The sequence below is a fragment of the Heterodontus francisci genome, chromosome 7 (genome assembly GCF_036365525.1).
Source record: "Heterodontus francisci isolate sHetFra1 chromosome 7, sHetFra1.hap1, whole genome shotgun sequence".
Taxonomy (NCBI): Eukaryota; Metazoa; Chordata; class Chondrichthyes; order Heterodontiformes; family Heterodontidae; genus Heterodontus; species Heterodontus francisci.
In genome coordinates, this window is record NC_090377.1 from 1,084,302 (window position 1) to 1,109,176 (window position 24,875).

The window sequence follows — 24,875 nt, forward strand, 5'->3', positions numbered from 1 at the left end:
CTGGTCGATGTGGGGATATCAGTTTGTATTGGTAATACTGCTCGATGAGGGGATATCAGTTTGTATTGGTAATACTGCTCGATGAGGGATATCAGTTTGTACTGGTAATGCTGCTCGATGAGGGGATATCAGTTTGTATTGGTAATACTGCTCGATGAGGGATATCAGTTTGTACTGGTAATGCTGCTCGATGAGGGGATATCAGTTTGTATTGGTAATACTGCTCGATGAGGGATATCAGTTTGTACTGGTAATGCTGCTCGATGAGGGGATATCAGTTTGTATTGGTAATACTGCTCGATGAGGGATATCAGTTTGTATTGGTAATACTGCTCGATGAGGGATATCAGTTTGTATTGGTAATACTGCTCGATGAGGGATATCAGTTTGTACTGGTAATGCTGCTCGATGAGGGGATATCAGTTTGTATTGGTAATACTGCTCGATGAGGGGATATCAGTTTGTATTGGTAATACTGCTCGATGAGGGATATCAGTTTGTATTGGTAATACTGCTCGATGAGGGATATCAGTTTGTACTGGTAATGCTGCTCGATGAGGGGATATCAGTTTGTATTGGTAATACTGCTCGATGAGGGATATCAGTTTGTACTGGTAATGCTGCTCGATGAGGGGATATCAGTTTGTATTGGTAATGCTGCTCGATGAGGGGATATCAGTTTGTATTGGTAATGCTGCTCGATGAGGGGATATCAGTTTGTATTGGTAATGCTGCTCGTTGAGGGATATCAGTTTGTATTGGTAATGCTGCTCGATGTGGGATGTCAGTTTGTGTTGGTAATGCTGCTCCATGAGGGGATATCAGTTTGTATTGGTAATGCTGCTCGATGAGGCGATATCAGTTTGTATTGGGAATGCTGGTCGATGAGGGATATCAGTTTGTACTGGTAATGCTGGTCGATGAGGGATATCAGTGTGCATTGTTAATGCAGCTCAATGAGGGATATCAGTTTGTATTGGCATTGCTGCTCGATGAGGGGATATCAGTTTGTATTGGTTACGATGCTCGATTAGAAGATATCAGTTTGAATTGGTAATGCTGCACAATGATGGATATCAGTTTGTAGTGGTAATGCTGCTCCATGAAGGGATATCAGTTTGTGTTGGTAATGCTGCTCAATGATGGATATCAGTTTGTATTGGTAATGCTGCTCGAAGAGGGAGATCAGTTTGTATTGATAATGCTGTTCGATGAGGGATATCAGTTTGTATTGGCAATGCTGCTCGATGAAGGATATCAGTTTGTATTGGTAATGCGTATCGATGAGGGGATATAAGTTTGTTTTGGTAATGCTGCTCGATGTGGGATATCAGTTTGTATTCTTAATGCTGCTCAATGAGGGGATATCAGTCTGTATTGGTAACACTGCTCAATGAGGGATATCCGATTGTATTGGTAATGCTGCTCGATGAGGGATATCAGTTTGTATTGGGAATGCTGCTCGATGAGCGGATCTCAGTTTGTTTTGGTAAAGCTGTTCGATGTGGGATATCAGTCTGTATTGGTAACGCTGCTCAATGAGGGATAGCAGTTTGCATTGGTAATGCTGCTCAATGAGGGATATCAGTTTGTATTGGTAATGCTGCTCAATGAGGGATATCAGTTTGTATTGGTAATGCTGCTCGATGAGGAGATATCAGTTTGTATTGGTAATGCTGCTCGATGAGGAATATCAGTTTGTTTTTGTAATGCTGCACGATGAGGGGATATTACTTTGTATTGGTAATGCTGCTCGTTGAGGGATATCAGTTTGTATTGGTAATGCTGGTTTTTGAGGGATATCAGTTTGTGTTGGTAATGCTGCTCGTTGAGGAATATCAGTTTGTATTGGTAATGCTGGTCGATAAGGGGATATCAGTTTGTATTGGTAATGCTGGTCGATGAGGGATATCAGTTTGTATTAGTAATGCTGGTCGATGAGGGATATCAGTTTGTATTGGTAATGCTGGTCGATAAGGGGATATCAGTTTGTATTGGTAATGCTGCTCGATGAGGGATATCAGTTTGTATAGGTAATGCTGCTCGATGAGGCGATATCAGTTTGTGTTGGTAATGCTGGTCGATAAGGGGATATCAGTTTGTATTGGTAATGCTGGTCGATAAGGGGATATCAGTTTGTATTGGTAATGCTGGTCGATAAGGGGATATCAGTTTGTGTTGGTAATGCTGCTCGATGAGGGATATCAGTTTGTATTGGTTATGCTGCTCGATGAGGGATATCAGTTCGTATTGGCAATGCTGCTCGATGAGGGGATATCAGTTTGAATTGGTAATGATGCTCGATGAGGCGATATCAGTTTGTGTTGGTAATGATGCTCGATGAGGGATATCAGTTTGTATTGGTAATGATGCTCGATGAGGCGATATCAGTTTGTGTTGGTAATGATGCTCGATGAGGCGATATCAGTTTGTACTGGCAATGCTGGTCGATATGGGGATATCAGTTTGTATTGGTAATGCTGCTCGATATGGGGATATCAGTTTGTATTGGTAATGCTGCTCGATATGGGGATATCAGTTTGTATTGGTAATGCTGGTCGATGGGGGATGTCAGTTTGTATTGGTTATGCTGCTCGATGAGGGATATCAGTTTGTACTGGTAATGCTGGTCGATATGGGGATATCAGTTTGTATTGGTAATGCTGCTCGATATGGGGATATCAGTTTGTATTGGTAATGCTGCTCGATGGGGGATGTCAGTTTGTGTTGGTAATGCTGCTCCATGAGGGGATATCAGTTTGTATTGGTAATGCTGCTCCATGAGGGGATATCAGTTTGTATTGGTAATGCTGCTCGATGAGGGATATCAGTTTGTATTGGTAATGCTGCTCGATGAGGGATATCAGTTTTTATTGGTAATGCTGCTCGATGAGGGATATCAGTTTGTACTGGTAATGCTGGTCGATGTGGGGATATCAGTGTGCATTGTTAATACAGCTCAATGAGGGATATCAGTTTGTATTGGCATTGCTGCTCGATGAGGGGATATCAGTTTGTATTGGTTATGATGCTCGATTAGAAGATATCATTTTGAATTGTTAATGCTGCTCAATGATGGATATCAGTTTGTCGTGGTAATGCTGCTCCATGAAGGGATATCAGTTTGTATTGGTAATGCTGCTCAATGATGGATATCAGTTTGTATTGGTAATGCTGCTCGAAGAGGGAGATCAGTTTGTATTGATAATGCTGTTCGATGAGGGATATCAGTTTGTATAGTTAATGCTGCTCACTGAGGGGATATCAGTTTGAATTGGTAATGCTGCTCGATGAGGGATATCAGTTTGTATTGGTAATGCTGCTCCATGAAGGGATATCAGTTTGTATTGGTAATGCGTATCGATGAGGGGATATAAGTTTGTTTTGGTAATGCTGCTCGATGTGGGATATCAGTTTGTATTCTTAATGCTGCTCAATGAGGGGATATCAGTCTGTATTGGTAACACTGCTCAATGAGGGATATCCGATTGTATTGGTAATGCTGCTCGATGAGGGATATCAGTTTGTATTGGTAAAGCTGCTCGATGTGGGATATCAGTTTGTCTTGGTAATGCTGCTCGATGAGGAGATATCAGTTTGTATTGGTAATGCTGCTCGATGAGGAATATCAGTTTGTTTTTGTAATGCTGCTCGATGAGGGGATATTACTTTGTATTGGTAAAGCTGCTCGATGTGGGATATCAGTTTGTATTGGTAATGCTGCTCGATGAGGGATATCAGTTTGTATTGGTAATGCTGCTCGATGAGGGATATCAGTTCGTATTGGCAATGCTGCTCAATGGGGGATGTCAGTTTGTATTTGTAATTCTGCTTGATGAGGGATATTAGTTTGTATTGGTAATGCTGCTGTTTAGGGGATATCAGTTTGTGTTGGTAATGCTGCTCGATGAGGGATATCAGTTTGTATTGGTAATGCTGCTCGATGAGGCGATATCAGTTTGTATTGGTAATGCTGCTCGATGAGGGGATATCAGTTTGTATTGGTAAAGCTGCTCAATGAGAGATATCAGTTTGTGTTGGTAATGCTGCTCGATGAGGGGATATCAGTTTGTATTGGTAATGCTGCTCGATGAGAGATATCAGTTTGTATTGGTAATGCTGCTGTTTTGGGGATATCAGTTTGTATTGGTAATGCTGCCCATTGAGGGGATATCAGTTTGTATTGGTAATGCTGCTGTTTTGGGGATATCAGTTTGTATTGGTAATGATGCTCGATGAGGGATATCAGTTTGTATTGGTAATGCTGCTCGATGAGGGATATCAGTTTGTATTGGTAATGCTGCTCGATGAGGCGATATCAGTTTGTATTGGTAATGCTGCTCGATGAGGGGATATCAGTTTGTGTTGGTAATGCTGCTCGATGAGGGGATATCAGTTTGTATTGGTAATGCTGCTCGATGAGAGATATCAGTTTGTATTGGTAATGCTGCTGTTTTGGGGATATCAGTTTGTATTGGTAATGCTGCTGTTTTGGGGATATCAGTTTGTATTGGTAATGCTGCTCAATGAGGGGATCTCAGTTTGTATTGGTAATGCTGCTCAATGAGGGATATCAGTTTTTATTGGTAATGCTGCTCGATGAGGGATATCAGTTTGTACTGGTAATGCTGGTCGATGTGGGGATATCAAAAAACAAAGAACAAAGATAATTACAGCACAGGAACAGGCCCTTCGGCCCTCCAAGCCTGCGCCGATCCAGATCCTCTCTCTAAACATGTCGCCTATTTTCTAAGGTTCTGTATCTCTTTTCTTCCTGCCCATTCATGTATCTGTCTAGATACATCTTAAAAGACTCCATCGTGCCCGCATCTACCACCTCCGCTGGCAATGCGTTCCAGGTGCCCACCACCCTCTGCGTAAAGAACCTTCCACGCATATCCCCCCTAAACTTTTCCCCTTTCACTTTGAACTCGTGTCCTCTAGTAATTGAAACCCCCACTCTGGGGAAAAAGCCTCTTGCTATCCACCCTGTCTATACCTCTCATGATTTTGTACATCTCAATCAGGTCCCCCCTCAACCTCCGTCTTTCTAATGAAAATAATCCTAATCTGCTCAACCTCTCTTCATAGCTAGCGCCCTCCATACCAGGCAACATCCTGGTGAACCTCCTCTGCACCCTCTCCAAAGCATCCACATCCTTTTGATAATGTGGCGACCAGAACTGTACGCAGTATTCCAAATGTGGCCGAACCAAAGTTCTATACAACTGTAACATGACCTGCCAACTCTTGTACTCAATGCCCCGTCCGATGAAGGAAAGCATGCCGTATGCCTTCTTGACCACTCTATTTACCTGCGTTGCCACCTTCAGGGAACAGTGGACCTGAACACCCAAATCTCTCTGGACATCAATTTTCCCCAGGACTTTTCCATTTACTGTATAGTTCACTCTTGAATTGGATCTTCCAAAATGCATCACCTCGCATTTGCCCTGATTGAACTCCATCTGCCATTTCTCTGCCCAACTCTCCAATCTATCTATATTCTGCTGTATTCTCTGACAGTCCCCTTCACTATCTGCTACTCCACCAATCTTAGTGTCGTCTGCAAACTTGCTAATCAGTCCACCTATACTTTCCTCCAAATCATTAATGTATATCACAAACAACAGTGGTCCCAGCACGGATCCCTGTGGAACACCACTGGTCACACGTCTCCATTTTGAGAAACTCCCTTCTACTGCTACTCTCTGTCTCCTGTTGCCCAGCCAGTTCTTTATCCATCTAGCTAGTACACCTTGGACCCCAAGCGCCTTCACTTTCTCCAGCAGCCTGCCATGGGGAACCTTATCAAACGCCTTACTGAAGTCCATGTATATGACATCGACAGCCCTTCCCTCATCAATCAACTTTGTCACTTCCTCAAAGAATTCTATTAAGTTGGTAAGACATGACCTTCCCTGCACAAAACCATGTTGCCTATCACTGATGAGCCCATTTTCTTCCAAATGGGAATAGATCCTATCCCTCAGTATCTTCTCCAGCAGCTTCCCTACCACTGACGTCAGGCTCACCGGTCTATAATTACCTGGATTATCCCTGCTACCATTCTTAAACAAGGGGACAACATTAGCAATTCTCCAGTCCTCCGGGACCTCACCCGTGTTTAAGGATGCTGCAAAGATATTAGTTAAGGCCCCAGCTATTTCCTCTCTCGCTTCCCTCAGTAACCTGGGATAGATCCCATCCGGACCTGGGGACTTGTCCACCTTAATGCCCTTTAGAATACCCAACACTTCCTCCCTCCTTATGCCGACTTGACCTAGAGTAATCAAACATCTGTTCCTAACCTCAACATCCGTCATGTCCCTCTCCTCGGTGAATACCGATGCAAAGTACTCGTTTAGAATCTCACCCATTTTCTCTGAGTCCAAGCATAACATTCCTCCTTTGTCCTTTAGTGGGCCAATCCTTTCTCTAGTTACCCTCTTTCTCCTTATATATGAATAAAAGGCTTTGGGATTTTCCTTAACCCTGTTTGCTAAAGATATTTCATGACCCCTTTTAGCCCTCTTAATTCCTCGTTTCAGATTGGTCCTACATTCCCGATATTCTTTCAAAGCTTCGTCTTTCATCAGCCGCCTAGACCTTATGTATGCTTCCTTTTTCCTCTTAGCTAGTCTCACAATTTCACCTGTCATCCATGGTTCCCTAATCTTGCCATTTCTATCCCTCATTTTCACAGGAACATGTCTCTCCTGCACGCTAATCAACCTCTCTTTAAAAGCCTCCCACATATCACATGTGGATTTACCTTCAAACAGCTGCTCCCAATCTACATTTCCCAGCTCCTGCCGAATTTTGGTATAGTTGGCCTTCCCCCAATTTAGCACTCTCCCTTTTGGACCACTCTCGTCTTTGTCCATGAGTATTTTAAAGCTTACGGAATTGTGATCACTATTCCCAAAGTAGTCCCCTACTGAAACTTCAACAACCTGGCCGGGCTCATTCCCCAACACCAGGTCCAGTATGGCCCCTTCCCGAGTTGGACTATTTACATACTGCTCGAGAAAACCCTCCTGGATGCTCCTTACAAATTCTGCTCCATCTGGACCTCTAACACTAAGCGAATCCCAGTCAATGTTGGGAAAATTAAAATCTCCTATCACCACCACCCTGTTGCTCCTACATCTTTCCATAATCTGTTTACATATTTGTACCTCTATCTCACGCTCGCTGTTGGGAGGCCTGTAGTACAGCCCCAACATTGGTACCGCACCCTTCCTATTTCTGAGTTCTGTCCATATTGCCTCACTGCTCGAGTCCTCCATAGTGCCCTCCTTCAGCACAGCTGTGATATCCTCTTTGACCAGTAATGCAACTCCTCCACCCCTTTTACCTCCCTCTCTATCCCGCCTGAAGCATCGATATCCTGGGATATTTAGTTGCCAATCATGCCCTTCCCTCAACCAAGTCTCAGTAATAGCAATAACATCATACTCCCAGGTACTAATCCAAGCCCTAAGTTCATCTGCCTTACCTACTACACTTCTTGCATTAAAACAAATGCACCTCAGACCACCAGTCCCTTTATATTCATCATCTGCTCCCTGCCTGCTCTTCCCCTTAGTCACAGTGACTTCATTATCTAGTTCCTTACAGGCTTTTGTTACTACCTCCTTACTGTCAACTGACCGATATCAGTTTGTATTGGTAATGCTGCTCGATGAGGGATATCAGTTTGTATTGGTAATGCTGCTCGATGAGGGGATATCAGTTTGTATTGGTAATGCTGCTCGATGAGGGGATATCAGTTTGTATTGGTAATACTGCTCGATGAGGGATATCAGTTTGTACTGGTAATGCTGGTCGATGTGGGGATATCAGTTTGTATTGCTAATGCTGCTCGATGAGGGGATATCAGTTTGTATTGGTAATGCTGCACGATGAGGGGATATCAGTTTGTATTGGTAATGCTGCTCGATGAGGGGATATCAGTTTGTATTGGTAATGCTGCTCGTTGAAGGATATCAGTTTGTATTGGTAATGCTGCTCGATGTGGGATGTCAGTTTGTGTTGGTAATGCTGCTCCATGAGGGGATATCAGTTTGTATTGGTAATGCTGCTCGATGAGGCGATATCAGTTTGTATTGGGAATGCTGGTCGATGAGGGATATCAGTTTGTACTGGTAATGCTGGTCGATGAGGGATATCAGTTTGTACTGGTAATGCTGGTCGATGAGGGATATCAGTGTGCATTGTTAATGCAGCTCAATGAGGGATATCAGTTTGTATTGGCATTGCTGCTCGATGAGGGGATATCAGTTTGTATTGGTTACGATGCTCGATTAGAAGATATCAGTTTGAATTGGTAATGCTGCACAATGATGGATATCAGTTTGTAGTGGTAATGCTGCTCCATGAAGGGATATCAGTTTGTGTTGGTAATGCTGCTCAATGATGGATATCAGTTTGTATTGGTAATGCTGCTCGAAGAGGGAGATCAGTTTGTATTGATAATGCTGTTCGATGAGGGATATCAGTTTGTATTGGCAATGCTGCTCGATGAAGGATATCAGTTTGTATTGGTAATGCGTATCGATGAGGGGATATAAGTTTGTTTTGGTAATGCTGCTCGATGTGGGATATCAGTTTGTATTCTTAATGCTGCTCAATGAGGGGATATCAGTCTGTATTGGTAACACTGCTCAATGAGGGATATCCGATTGTATTGGTAATGCTGCTCGATGAGGGATATCAGTTTGTATTGGGAATGCTGCTCGATGAGCGGATCTCAGTTTGTTTTGGTAAAGCTGTTCGATGTGGGATATCAGTCTGTATTGGTAACGCTGCTCAATGAGGGATAGCAGTTTGCATTGGTAATGCTGCTCAATGAGGGATATCAGTTTGTATTGGTAATGCTGCTCAATGAGGGATATCAGTTTGTATTGGTAATGCTGCTCGATGAGGAGATATCAGTTTGTATTGGTAATGCTGCTCGATGAGGAATATCAGTTTGTTTTTGTAATGCTGCACGATGAGGGGATATTACTTTGTATTGGTAATGCTGCTCGTTGAGGGATATCAGTTTGTATTGGTAATGCTGGTTTTTGAGGGATATCAGTTTGTGTTGGTAATGCTGCTCGTTGAGGAATATCAGTTTGTATTGGTAATGCTGGTCGATAAGGGGATATCAGTTTGTATTGGTAATGCTGGTCGATGAGGGATATCAGTTTGTATTAGTAATGCTGGTCGATGAGGGATATCAGTTTGTATTGGTAATGCTGGTCGATAAGGGGATATCAGATGTATTGGTAATGCTGCTCGATGAGGGATATCAGTTTGTATAGGTAATGCTGCTCGATAAGGCGATATCAGTTTGTATTGGTAATGCTGCTCGATGAGGCGATATCAGTTTGTGTTGGTAATGATGCTCGATGAGGGATATCAGTTTGTGTTGGTAATGATGCTCGATAAGGGGATATCAGTTTGTATTGGTAATGATGCTCGATGAGGGGATATCAGTTTGTATTGGTAATGATGCTCGATGAGGGGATATCAGTTTGTATTGGTAATGATGCTCGATAAGGGGATATCAGTTTGTATTGGTAATGATGCTCGATAAGGGGATATCAGTTTGTATTGGTAATGCTGCTGGATGTGGGGATATCAGTTTGTGTTGGTAATGATGCTCGATAAGGGGATATCAGTTTGTATTGGTAATGCTGCTCGATAAGGGGATATCAGTTTGTATTGGTAATGCTGCTCGATAAGGGGATATCAGTTTGTATTGGTAATGATGCTCGATAAGGGGATATCAGTTTGTATTGGTAATGTTGCTCGATGAGGGGATATCAGTTTGTATTGGTAATGCTGCTCGATAAGGGGATATCAGTTTTTATTGGTAATGCTGCTGGATGTGGGGATATCAGTTTGTATTGGTAATGCTGCTCGATAAGGGGTTATCAGTTTGTATTGGTAATGCTGCTGGATGTGGGGATATCAGTTTGTGTTGGTAATGATGCTCGATAAGGGGATATCAGTTTGTATTGGTAATGCTGCTCGATAAGGGGATATCAGTTTGTATTGGTAATGCTGCTCGATAAGGGGATATCAGTTTGTATTGGTAATGATGCTCGATAAGGGGATATCAGTTTGTATTGGTAATGCTGCTCGATGAGGGGATATCAGTTTGTATTGGTAATGCTGCTCGATGAGGGGATATCAGTTTGTATTGGTAATGCTGCTCGATAAGGGGATATCAGTTTGTATTGGTAATGCTGCTGGATGTGGGGATATCAGTTTGTGTTGGTAATGATGCTCGATGAGGCGATATCAGTTTGTGTTGGTAATGATGCTCGATGAGGCGATATCAGTTTGTGTTGGTAATGATGCTGGATGTGGGGATATCAGTTTGTATTGGTAATGCTGCTCGATAAGGGGATATCAGTTTGTATTGGTAATGCTGCTCGATAAGGGGATATCAGTTTGTACTGGTAATGCTGCTCGATAAGGGGATATCAGTTTGTATTGGTAATGCTGCTGGATGTGGGGATATCAGTTTGTATTGGTAATGCTGCTCGATAAGGGGATATCAGTTTGTATTGGTAATGCTGCTGGATGAGGGATATCAGTTTGTATTGGTAATGCTGCTCGATAAGGGGATATCAGTTTGTATTGGTAATGCTGCTGGATGTGGGATATCAGTTTGTATTGGTAATGCTGCTCGATAAGGGGATATCAGTTTGTATTGGTAATGCTGCTCGATAAGGGGATATCAGTTTGTATTGGTAATGCTGCTCGATGAGGCGATATCAGTTAGTGTTGGTAATGATGCTCGATGAGGCGATATCAGTTTGTGTTGGTAATGATGCTCGATGAGGCGATATCAGTTTGTGTTGGTAATGATGCTCGATGAGGCGATATCAGTTTGTATTGGTAATGCTGCTCGATAAGGGGATATCAGTTTGTATTGGTAATGCTGCTCGATGAGGCGATATCAGTTTGTGTTGGTAATGATGCTCGATGAGGCGATATCAGTTTGTGTTGGTAATGATGCTGGATGTGGGGATATCAGTTTGTATTGGTAATGCTGCTGGATGAGGGGATATCAGTTTGTATTGGTAATGCTGCTCGATAAGGGGATATCAGTTTGTATTGGTAATGCTGCTCGATGAGGGGATATCAGTTTGTGTTGGTAATGCTGCTGGATGAGGGGATATCAGTTTGTATTGGTAATGCTGCTGGATGTGGGGATATCAGTTTGTATTGGTAATGCTGCTCGATGAGGGATATCAGTTTGTATTGGTAATGCTGCTCGATGAGGCGATATCAGTTTGTGTTGGTAATGCTGCTCGATGAGGCGATATCAGTTTGTATTGGTAATGCTGCTCGATGAGGGGATATCAGTTTGTATTGGTAATGCTGCTCGATAAGGGGATATCAGTTTGTATTGGTAATGCTGCTCGATGAGGCGATATCAGTTTGTGTTGGTAATGCTGCTCGATGAGGCGATATCAGTTTGTGTTGGTAACGCTGCTGGATGTGGGGATATCAGTTTGTATTGGTAATGCTGCTCGATGAGGGATATCAGTTTGTGTTGGTAATGCTGCTGGATGTGGGGATATCAGTTTGTATTGGTAATGCTGCTCGATGAGGCGATATCAGTTTGTGTTGGTAATGATGCTCGATGAGGCGATATGAGTTTGTGTTGGTAATGCTGCTCGATGAGGCGATATCAGTTTGTGTTGGTAATGATGCTCGATGAGGGATATCAGTTTGTATTGGTAATGCTGCTCGATGAGGGATATCAGTTTGTGTTGGTAATGCTGCTGGATGTGGGGATATCAGTTTGTGTTGGTAATGCTGCTCGATAAGGGGATATCAGTTTGTATTGGTAATGCTGCTCGATGAGGGATATCAGTTTGTGTTGGTAATGCTGCTCGATAAGGGGATATCAGTTTGTATTGGTAATGCTGCTCGATGAGGCGATATCAGTTTGTATTGGTAATGATGCTCGATAAGGGGATATCAGTTTGTATTGGTAATACTGCTCGATGAGGGATATCAGTTTGTATTGGTAATGCTGCTCGATGAGGCGATATCAGTTTGTATTGGTAATTATGCTCGATGAGGCGATATCAGTTTGTGTTGGTAATGCTGCTCGATGAGGGATATCAGTTTGTGTTGGTAATGCTGGTCGATGAGGGATATCAGTTTGTATTGGTAATGCTGCTCGATGAGGCGATATCAGTTTGTATTGGGAATGCTGGTCGATGTGGGGATATCAGTTTGTGTTGGTAATGCTGCTCATTGAAGGGATATCAGTTTGTAGTGGCAATGCTGCTCGTTGAGGGATATCAGTTTGTATTGGTAATTCTGCTCGATAAAGAGATCCATTTATATTGGTACTGCTGCTCGATGAGGAGAAATTAGTTTGTACTGGTAATGCTGCTCGATGAGGGATATCACTTTGTATTGGTAATGCTGCTCGATGAGGGGATATCAGTTTGTATTGGTATTGCTGCTCAATGAGAGATGTCACTTTGTATTGGTAATGCTGCACGACGAGCGGATATCAGTTTGTATTGGTAATGCTGCTCGATGAGGGATTCTCAGTTTGCATTGGTAATGCTGCTCGATGAGATGATATCAGTTTGTATTGGTAATGCTGCTCGATGAGGGGATATCAGTTTGTATTGGTAATGCTGGTCGATGAGGCGATATCAGCTTTTATTGGTAATGCTGCTCGATGAGGGGATATCAGTTTGTATTGGTAATGATGCTCGATGAGGGGTTATCAGTTTGTATTGGTAATGCTGCTCGATGAGATGATATCAGTTTGTATTGGTAATGCTGCTCGATGAGGGGATATCAGTTTGTATTGGTAATGCTGGTCGATGAGGATATCAGTTTCGATTGGAAATGCTGCTCGGTGAGGGGATATCAGTATGTATTGGTAAAGCTGCTCGAATAGGGATATCAGCTTTTATTGGTAATGCTGCTCGATGAGGATATCAGTTTGTATTGGTAATGCGGATCGATGAGGAGATATCAGTTTGTATTTGTAATTCTGCTTGATGAGGGATATTAGTTTGTATTGGTAATGCTGCGCGATGAGGGATATTAGTTTGTATTGGTAATGCGGCTCGATGAGGGGTTATCAGTTTGTATTGGTAATGCTGCTCGATGAGGGATATCAGTTTGTATTGGTAATGCTGCTCGATCAGGATATCAGTTTGTATTGGTAATGCTGCTCGATGAGGGGATTTCAGTTTGTATTGGTAACGCTGCTCGATGAGGGGTTATCAGTTTGTATTGGTAATGCTGCTCGATGAGGGGATTTCAGTTTGTCTTGGTAACGCTGCTCGATGAGGGGATATCAGTTTGTATTGGTCATGCTGCTCGATGAGAGGATATCAGTTTGTATTGGTCATGCTGCTCGATGAGAGGATATCAGCTTGTATTGGTAACGCTGCTCGATGAGGTGTTATCAGCTTGTATTGGTAACGCTGCTCGATGAGGTGTTATCAGTTTGTATTGGTAACGCTGCTCGATGAGGGGATATCAGTTTGTATTGGTAAAGCTGCTCCATGAGGCATATCAGATTTTATTGCTACTGCTGCTCGATGAGGGGATATCAGTTTGCATTGGTAAAGCTGCTCGATGAGGGATATCAGTTTGTGTTGGTAATGCTGCTCGATGAGGGGATATCAGTTTGTATTGGTAATGATGCTCGATGAGGGGATATCAGTTTGTATTGGTAATGCGGATCGATGAGGAGATATCAGTTTGTATTTGTAATTCTGCTTGATGAGGGATATTAGTTTGTATTGGTAATGCTGCTCCATGAGGCATATCAGATTTTATTGCTACTGCTGCTCGATGAGGGGATATCAGTTTGTATTGGTAATGCTGCTCAATGAGGGGATATCTGTTTGTATTGGTAATGCTGCTCGATGAGGGGATATCAGTTTCTATTGGAAATGCTGCTCGATGAGGGGATATCAGTTTGTATTGTTAATGCTGCTCGATGAGGTGATATCAGTTTGTATTGGTAAAGCTGCTCGAATAGGGATATCAGTTTTTATTGGTAATGCTGCTTGATGAGGATATCAGTTTGTATTGGTAATGCTGCTCGATGAGGGGATATCAGTTTTTATTGGTAATTCTGCTCGATGAGGGATATTAGTTTGGATTGGTAATGCTGCTCGATGAGGGATATCAGTTTGTATTGGTAATGCTGCTCGATGAGAGATAATAGTTTGTATTGGTAATGCTGCTGATTAGGGGGTATCACTTTGTATTGGTAATGCTGCTCGATGAGGGGATATCAGTTTGTATTGGTAATGCTGCTCGATGAGGATATCAGTTTGTATTGGTAATGCGGATCGATGAGGAGATATCAGTTTGTATTGGTAATGCTGCTCGATGAGGGGTTATCAGTTTGTATTGGTAATGCTGCTCGATGAGGGATATCAGTTTGTATTGGTAATGCTGCTCGATGAGGGATATCAGTTTGTATTGGTAATGCTGCTCGATGAGGGATATCAGTTTGTATTGGTAATGCTGCTGATTCGGGGATATCAGTTTGTATTGGTAATGCTGCTCGATGAGGGGATATCAGTTTGTATTGGTAATGCTGCTCGATGAGGGATATCAGTTTGTGTTGGTAATGCTGCTCGATGAGGGGATATCAGTTTGTATTGGTAATGATGCTCGATGAGGGATATCAGTTTGTGTTGGTAATGCTGCTCGATGAGGGGATATCAGTTTGTATTGGTAATGATGCTCGATGAGGGGATATCAGTTTGTATTGGTAATGCTGCTCGATGAGGGGATATCAGTTTGTATTGGTAATGCTGCTCGATGAGGGATATCAGTTTGTGTTGGTAATGCTGCTCGATGAGGGGATATCAGTTTGTATTGGTAATGATGCTCGATGAGGGATATCAGTTTGTGTTGGTAATGCTGCTCGATGAGGGGATATCAGTTTGTGTTGGTAATGCTGCTCGATGAGGGGATATCAGTTTGTATTGGTAATGATGCTCGATGAGGGGATATCAGTTTGTATTGGTAATGCGGATCGATGAGGAGATATCAGTTTGTATTTGTAATTCTGCTTGATGAGGGACATCAGTTTGTATTGGTAATGCTGCTCGATGAGGGATATCAGTTTGTGTTGGTAATGCTGCTCGATGAGGGGATATCAGTTTGTATTGGTAATGCTGCTCAATGAGGGGATATCTGTTTGTATTGGTAATGCTGCTCGATGCGGGATATCAGTTTGTTTTTGTAATGCTGCTGATTAGGGGGTATCACTTTGTATTGGTAATGCGGATCGATGAGGAGATATCAGTTTGTATTGGTAATGCTGCTCGATGAGGGGTTATCAGTTTGTATTGGTAATGCTGCTCGATGAGGGATATCAGTTTGTATTGGTAATGCTGCTCGATGAGGGGTTATCAGTTTGTATTGGTAATGATGCTCGATGAGGGATATCAGTTTGTATTGGTAATGCTGCTGATTAGGGGATATCAGTTTGTATTGGTAACGCTGCTCGATGAGGGGATTTCAGTTTGTATTGGTAATGCTGCTCGATCAGGATATCAGTTTGTATTGGTAATGCTGCTCGATGAGGGGTTATCAGTTTGTATTGGTAATGCTGCTGATTAGGGGATATCAGTTTGTATTGGTAACGCTGCTCGATGAGGGGATTTCAGTTTGTATTGGTAACGCTGCTCGATGAGGGGATTTCAGTTTGTATTGGTAACGCTGCTCGATGAGGGGTTATCAGTTTGTATTGGTAATGCTGCTCGATCAGGATATCAGTTTGTATTGGTAATGCTGCTCGATGAGGGATGTCAGTTTGTATTGGTAATGCTGCTCGATGAGGGGTTATCAGTTTGTATTGGTAACGCTGCTCGATGAGGTGTTATCAGTTTGTATTGGTAATGCTGCTCGATGAGGGGATATCAGTTTGTATTGGTAATGCTGCTCGATGAGGGATATCAGTTTGTGTTGGTAATGCTGCTCGATGAGGGGATATCAGTTTGTGTTGGTAATGCTGCTCGATGAGGGGATATCAGTTTGTATTGGTAATGATGCTCGATGAGGGGATATCAGTTTGTATTGGTAATGCGGATCGATGAGGAGATATCAGTTTGTATTTGTAATTCTGCTTGATGAGGGATATCAGTTTGTATTGGTAATGCTGCTCGATGAGGGATATCAGTTTGTGTTGGTAATGCTGCTCGATGAGGGGATATCTGTTTGTACTGGTAATGCTGCTCGATGAGGGATATCAGTTTGTATTGGTAATGCTGCTCAATGAGGGGATATCTGTTTGTATTGGTAATGCTGCTGATTAGGGGGTATCACTTTGTATTGGTAATGCTGCTCGATGCGGGATATCAGTTTGTTTTTGTAATGCTGCTGATTAGGGGGTATCACTTTGTATTGGTAATGCGGATCGATGAGGAGATATCAGTTTGTATTGGTAATGCTGCTCGATGAGGGATATCAGTTTGTATTGGTAATGCTGCTCGATGAGGGATATCAGTTTGTATTGGTAATGCTGCTCGATGAGGGTTATCAGTTTGTATTGGTAATGCTGCTCGATGAGGGGTTATCAGTTTGTATTGGTAATGATGCTGATTAGGGGATATCAGTTTGTATTGGTAATGCTGCTCGATGAGGGATATCAGTTTGTATTGGTAATGCTGCTCGATGAGGGGATTTCAGTTTGTATTGGTAATGCTGCTCGATCAGGATATCAGTTTGTATTGATAATGCTGCTCGATGAGGGGTTATCAGTTTGTATTGGTAATGCTGCTGATTAGGGGATTTCAGTTTGTATTGGTAACGCTGCTCGATGAGGGGTTATCAGTTTGTATTGGTAATGCTGCTCGATGAGGGGTTATCAGTTTGTATTGGTAATGCTGCTGATTAGGGGATTTCAGTTTGTATTGGTAACGCTGCTCGATGAGGGGTTATCAGTTTGTATTGGTAATGCTGCTCGATGAGGGGTTATCAGTTTGTATTGGTAATGCTGCTCGATCAGGATATCAGTTTGTATTGGTAACGCTGCTCGATGAGGGGATTTCAGTTTGTATTGGTAACGCTGCTCGATGAGGGGTTATCAGTTTGTATTGGTAATGCTGCTCGATGAGGGGTTATCAGTTTGTATTGGTAACGCTGCTCGATGAGGGGATTTCAGTTTGTATTGGTAATGCTGCTCGATGAGGGATATCAGTTTGTATTGGTAATGCTGCTCGATGAGGGGTTATCAGTTTGTATTGGTAATGCTGCTCGATGAGGGGTTATCAGTTTGTATTGGTAATGCTGCTCGATCAGGATATCAGTTTGTATTGGTAATGCTGCTCGATCAGGATATCAGTTTGTATTGGAAATGCTGCTCGATGAGGGGTTATCAGTTTGTATTGGTAACGCTGCTCGATGAGGGGTTATCAGTTTGTATTGGTAATGCTGCTCGATGAGGGGTTATCAGTTTGTATTGGTAATGCTGCTCGATGAGGGGTTATCAGTTTGTATTGGTAATGCTGCTCGATCAGGATATCAGTTTGTATTGGTAACGCTGCTCGATGAGGGGATTTCAGTTTGTATTGGTAACGCTGCTCGATGAGGGGTTATCAGTTTGTATTGGTAATGCTGCTCGATGAGGGATGTCAGTTTGTATTGGTAATGCTGCTCGATGAGGGGTTATCAGTTTGTATTGGTAATGCTGCTCGATGAGGGGTTATCAGTTTGTATTGGTAATGCTGCTCGATCAGGATATCAGTTTGTATTGGTAATGCTGCTCGATGAGGGGTTATCAGTTTGTATTGGTAATGCTGCTCGATGAGGGGATATCAGTTTGTATTGGTAACATTGCTCGATGAGGGGTTATCAGTTTGTATTGGTCATGCTGCTCGATGAGGGGATATCAGTTTGTATTGGTAATGCTGCTCGATGAGAGGATATCAGCTTGTATTGGTAACGTTGCTCGATGAGGTGTTATCAGCTTGTATTGGTAACGCTGCTCGATGACGTGTTATCAGTTTGTATTGGTAACGCTGCTCGATGAGGGGTTATCAGTTTGTATTGGTAATGCTGCTCGATGAGGGGATATCAGTTTGTATTGGTAATGCGGATCGATGAGGAGATATCAGTTTGTATTTGTAATTCTGCTTGATGAGGGATATTAGTTTGTATTGGTAATGCTGCTCCATGAGGCATATCAGATTTTATTGCTACTGCTGCTCGATGAGGGGATATCAGTTTGCATTGGTAAAGCTGCTCGATGAGGGATATCAGTTTGTATTGGTAATGCTGCTCGATGAGGGGATATCAGTTTGTATTGGTAATGATGCTCGATGAGGGGATATCAGTTTGTATTGGTAATGCGGATCGATGAGGAGATATCATTTTGTATTGGTAATGCTGCTCGATGAAGGGATATCTGTTTGTATTGGTAATTCTGCTCGATGAGGGATATTAGTTTGTATTGGTAATGCTGCTCGATGAGGAATATCAGTTTGTATTGGTAATTCTGCTCGATGAGGGATATTAGTTTGTATTGGTAATGCTGCTCGATGAGGAATATCAGTTTGTATTGGTAATTCTGCTCGATGAGGGATATTAGTTTGTATTGGTAATGCTGCTCGATGAGGAATATCAGTTTTTATTGGTAATGCTGCTCGATGAAGGGATATCTGTTTGTATTGGTAATTCTGCTCGATGAGGGATATTAGTTTGTATTGGTAATGCTGCTCGATGAGGGATATCAGTTTTTATTGGTAATGCTGCTCGATGAAGGGATATCTGTTTGTATTGGTAATTCTGCTCGATGAGGGATATTAGTTTGTATTGGTAATTCTGCTCGATGAGGGATATTAGTTTGTATTGGTAATGCTGCTCGATGAGGGATATCAGTTTTTATTGGTAATGCTGCTCGATGAAGGGATATCTGTTTGTATTGGTAATTCTGCTCGATGAGGGATATTAGTTTGTATTGGTAATGCTGCTCGATGAGGGATATCAGTTTGTATTGGTAATGCTGCTCAATGAGAGATAATAGTTTGTATTGGTAATGCTGCTGATTAGGGGGTATCACTTTGTATTGGTAATGCTGCTCGATGAGAGATAATAGTTTGTGTTGGTAATGCTGCTCGATGACGGATGTCAGTTTGTGTTGGTAATGCTGCTCGATGAGGGGATATCAGTTTGTATTGGTAATGCTGCTCGATGAGGATATCAGTTTGTATTGGTAATGCTGCTCGATGAGGTGATATCAGTTTTTATTGGTAATGCTGCTCGATGAGGTGATATCAGTTTTTATTGGTAATGCTGCTCGATGAGGATATCAGTTTGTGTTGGTAATGCTGCTCGATGAGGGGATATCAGTTTGTATTGGTAATGCTGCTTGATGAGGGATATCAGTTTGTATTGGTAATGCTGCTCGATGAGGGGTTATCAGTTTGTATTGGTAACGCTGCTCGATGAGGGGATTTCAGTTTGTATTGTTAATGCTGCTCGATGAGGTGATATCAGTTTTTATTGGTAATGCTGCTCGATGAGGATATCAGTTTGTGTTGGTAATGCTGCTCGATGAGGGGATATCAGTTTGTATTGGTAATGCTGCTCGATGAGGTGATATCAGTTTTTATTGGTAATGCTGCTCGATGAGGATATCAGTTTGTGTTGGTAATGCTGCTCGATGAGGGGATATCAGTTTGTATTGGTAATGCTGCTTGATGAGGGATATCAGTTTGTATTGGTAATGCTGCTCGATGAGGGGTTATCAGTTTGTATTGGTAACGCTGCTCGATGAGGGGATTTCAGTTTGTATTGTTAATGCTGCTCGATGAGGTGATATCAGTTTTTATTGGTAATGCTGCTCGATGAGGATATCAGTTTGTGTTGGTAATGCTGCTCGATGAGGGGATATCAGTTTGTATTGGTAATGCTGCTTGATGAGGGATATCAGTTTGTATTGGTAATGCTGCTCGATGAGGGGTTATCAGTTTGTATTGGTAATGCTGCTCGATGAGGGGATTTCAGTTTGTATTGGTAACGCTGCTTGATGAGGGATATCAGTTTGTATTGGTAATGCTGCTCGATGAGGGGTTATCAGTTTGTATTGGTAACGCTGCTCGATGAGGGATATCAGTTTGTATTGGTAATGCTGCTCGATGAGGGGATTTCAGTTTGTATTGGTAACGCTGCTTGATGAGGGATATCAGTTTGTATTGGTAATGCTGCTCGATGAGGGGTTATCAGTTTGTATTGGTAACGCTGCTCGATGAGGGGATTTCAGTTTGTATTTGTAATGCTGCTCGATGAGGGATGTCAGTTTGTGTTGGTAATGCTGCTCGATGAGGGGATATCAGTTTGTATTGGTAACGCTGCTTGATGAGGGATATCAGTTTGTATTGGTAATGCTGCTCGATGAGGGGTTATCAGTTTGTATTGGTAACGCTGCTCGATGAGGGGATATCAGTTTGTATTTGTAATGCTGCTCGATGAGGGATGTCAGTTTGTATTTGTAATGCTGCTCGATGAGGGATGTCAGTTTGTGTTGGTAATGCTGCTCGATGAGGGGATATCAGTTTGTATTGGTAATGCTGCTTGATGAGGGATATCAGTTTGTATTGGAAACGCTGCTCGATGAGGGGTTATCAGTTTGTATTGGTAACGCTGCTCGATGAGGGGATTTCAGTTTGTATTGGTAACGCTGCTCGATGAGGGGATATCAGTTTGTATTTGTAATGCTGCTCGATGAGGGATGTCAGTTTGTGTTGGTAATGCTGCTCGATGAGGGATATCAGTTTGTGTTGGTAATGCTGCTCGATGAGGGATATCAGTTTGTGTTGGTAATGCTGCTCGATGAGGGATATCAGTTTGTATTTGTAATGCTGCTCGATGAGGGATATCAGTTTCTATTGGAAATGCTGCTCGATGAGGGATGTCAGTTTGTATTGGTAATGCTGCTCGATGAGGGGTTATCAGTTTGTATTGGTAATGCTGCTCGATGAGGAGATATCAGTTTGTATTGGTAATGCTGCTCGATGAGGGGTTATCAGTTTGTATTGGTAATGCTGCTCGATGAGGGGTTATCAGTTTGTATTGGTAATGCTGCTCGATCAGGATATCAGTTTGTATTGGTAATGCTGCTCGATGAGGGATATCAGTTTGTATTGGTAACGCTGCTCGATGAGGGGATTTCAGTTTGTATTGGTAACGCTGCTCGATGAGGGGATATCAGTTTGTATTTGTAATGCTGCTCGATGAGGGATGTCAGTTTGTGTTGGTAATGCTGCTCGATGAGGGGATATCAGTTTGTATTGGTAATGCTGCTCGATGAGGATATCAGTTTGTATTGGTAATGCTGCTCGATGAGGATATCAGTTTGTATTGGTAATGCTGCTCGATGAGGGGATATCAGTTTGTATTGGTAATGCTGCTCGATGAGGATATCAGTTTGTATTGGTAACGCTGCTCGATGAGGGGATTTCAGTTTGTATTGGTAACGCTGCTCGATGAGGGGATATCAGTTTGTATTTGTAATGCTGCTCGATGAGGGATGTCAGTTTGTGTTGGTAATGCTGCTCGATGAGGGGATATCAGTTTGTATTGGAAATGCTGCTCGATGAGGGATGTCAGTTTGTATTGGTAATGCTGCTGATTAGGGGGTATCACTTTGTATTGGTAATGCTGCTCGATGAGGATATCAGTTTGTATTGGTAATGCGGATCGATGAGGAGATATCAGTTTGTATTGGTAATGCTGCTCGATGAGGGGTTATCAGTTTGTATTGGTAATGCTGCTCGATCAGGATATCAGTTTGTATTGGTAATGCTGCTCGATGAGGGGTTATCAGTTTGTATTGGTAATGCTGCTGATTAGGGGATATCAGTTTGTATTGGTAACGCTGCTCGATGAGGGGTTATCAGTTTGTATTGGTAACGCTGCTCGATGAGGGGATTTCAGTTTGTATTGGTAACGCTGCTCGATGAGGGGATATCAGTTTGTATTGGTAATGCTGCTCGATGAGGGGATATCAGTTTGTATTGGTAATGCTGCTCGATCAGGATATCAGTTTGTATAGGTAATGCTGCTCGATGAGGGGTTATCAGTTTGTATTGGTAATGCTGCTCGATGAGGGATATCAGTTTGTATTGGTAATGCTGCTCGATGAGGGATATCAGTTTGTATTGGTAATGCTGCTCGATGAGGGATATCAGTTTGTATTGGTAATGCTGCTCGATGGGGGATATCAGTTTGTATTGGTAATGCTGCTCGATGAGGGATATCAGTTTGTATTGGTAATGCTGCTCGATGAGGGATATCAGTTTGTATTGGTAATGCTGCTCGATGAGGGATGTCAGTTTGTATTGGTAATGCGGATCGATGAGGAGATATCAGTTTGTATTGGTAATGCTGCTCGATGAGGGATGTCAGTTTGTATTGGTAATGCGGATCGATGAGGGATGTCAGTTTGTATTGGTAATGCGGATCGATGAGGAGATATCAGTTTGTATTGGTAATGCTGCTCGATGAGGGGTTATCAGTTTGTATTGGTAATGCTGCTGATTAGGGGGTATCACTTTGTATTGGTAATGCTGCTCGATGAGGATATCAGTTTGTATTGGTAATGCGGATCGATGAGGAGATATCAGTTTGTATTGGTAATGCTGCTCGATGAGGGGTTATCAGTTTGTATTGGTAATGCTGCTCGATGAGGGGTTATCAGTTTGTATTGGTAATGCTGCTCGATGAGGGGTTATCAGTTTGTATTGGTAATGCTGCTCGATGAGGGGTTATCAGTTTGTATTGGTAATGCTGCTCGATGAGAGGATATCAGTTTGTATTGGTAATGCTGCTCGATCAGGATATCAGTTTGTATTGGTAATGCTGCTCGATGAGGGGTTATCAGTTTGTATTGGTAATGCTGCTCGATGAGGGGTTATCAGTTTGTATTGGTAATGCTGCTCGATGAGAGGATATCAGTTTGTATTGGTAATGCTGCTCGATGAGGGATATCAGTTTGTATTGGTAATGCTGCTCGATGAGGGGTTATCAGTTTGTATTGGTAATGCTGCTCGATCAGGATATCAGTTTGTATTGGTAATGCTGCTCGATGAGGGGTTATCAGTTTCTATTGGAAATGCTGCTCGATGAGGGATGTCAGTTTGTATTGGTAATGCGGATCGATGAGGAGATATCAGTTTGTATTGGTAATGCTGCTGATTAGGGGGTATCACTTTGTATTGGTAATGCTGCTCGATGAGGATATCAGTTTGTATTGGTAATGCGGATCGATGAGGAGATATCAGTTTGTATTGGTAATGCTGCTCGATGAGGGGTTATCAGTTTGTATTGGTAATGCTGCTCGATGAGGGATATCAGTTTGTATTGGTAATGCTGCTCGATGAGGGGTTATCAGTTTGTATTGGTAATGCTGCTCGATGAGGGATATCAGTTTGTATTGGTAATGCTGCTCGATCAGGATATCAGTTTGTATTGGTAATGCTGCTCGATGAGGGGTTATCAGTTTGTATTGGTAATGCTGCTGATTAGGGGATATCAGTTTGTATTGGTAACGCTGCTCGATGAGGGGTTATCAGTTTGTATTGGTAACGCTGCTCGATGAGGGGATTTCAGTTTGTATTGGTAACGCTGCTCGATCAGGATATCAGTTTGTATTGGTAATGCTGCTCGATCAGGATGTCAGTTTGTATTGGTAATGCTGCTCGATGAGGGGTTATCAGTTTGTATTGGTAATGCTGCTCGATGAGGGATTATCAGTTTGTATTGGTAATGCTGCTCGATCAGGATATCAGTTTGTATTGGTAATGCTGCTCGATGAGGGGTTATCAGTTTGTATTGGTAATGCTGCTCGATGAGGGGTTATCAGTTTGTATTGGTAATGCTGCTCGATGAGAGGATATCAGTTTGTATTGTTCATGCTGCTCGATGAGAGGATATCAGCTTGTATTGGTAACGCTGCTCGATGAGGTGTTATCAGTTTGTATTGGTAACGCTGCTCGATGAGGGGTTATCAGTTTGTATTGGTAAAGCTGCTCGATGAGGGATATCAGTTTGTGTTGGTAATGCTGCTCGATGAGGGGATATCAGTTTGTATTGGTAATGATGCTCGATGAGGGGATATCAGTTTGTATTGGTAATGCGGATCGATGAGGAGATATCAGTTTGTATTTGTAATTCTGCTTGATGAGGGGATATCAGTTTCTATTGGAAATGCTGCTCCATGAGGCATATCAGATTTTATTGCTGCTGCTGCTCGATGAGGGGATATCAGTTTGTGTTGGTAATGCTGCTAGATGAGGGGATATCTGTTTGTATTGGTAATGCTGCTCGATGAGGGATATCAGTTTGTATTGGTAATGCTGCTCAATGAGGGGATATCAGTTTGTATTGGAAATGCTGCTCAATGAGGGGATATCTGTTTGTATTGGTAATGCTGCTCGATGAGGGATATCAGTTTGTATTGGTAATGCTGCTCAATGAGGGGATATCTGTTTGTATTGGTAATGCTGCTCGATGAGGGATATCAGTTTGTATTGGTAATGCTGCTGATTAGGGGGTATCACTTTGTATTGGTAATGCTGCTCGATGAGGGGATATCAGTTTCTATTGGAAATGCTGCTCGATGAGGGATATCACTTTCTATTGTTAATGCTGCTCGATGAGGTGATATCAGTTTGTATTGGTAAAGCTGCTCGAATAGGGATATCAGTTTTTATTGGTAATGCTGCTCGATGAGGATATCAGTTTGTATTGGTAATGCTGCTCAATGAGGGATATCAGTTTTTATTGGTAATGCTGCTCGATGAAGGGATATCTGTTTGTATTGGTAATGCTGCTCAATGAGGGATATCAGTTTTTATTGG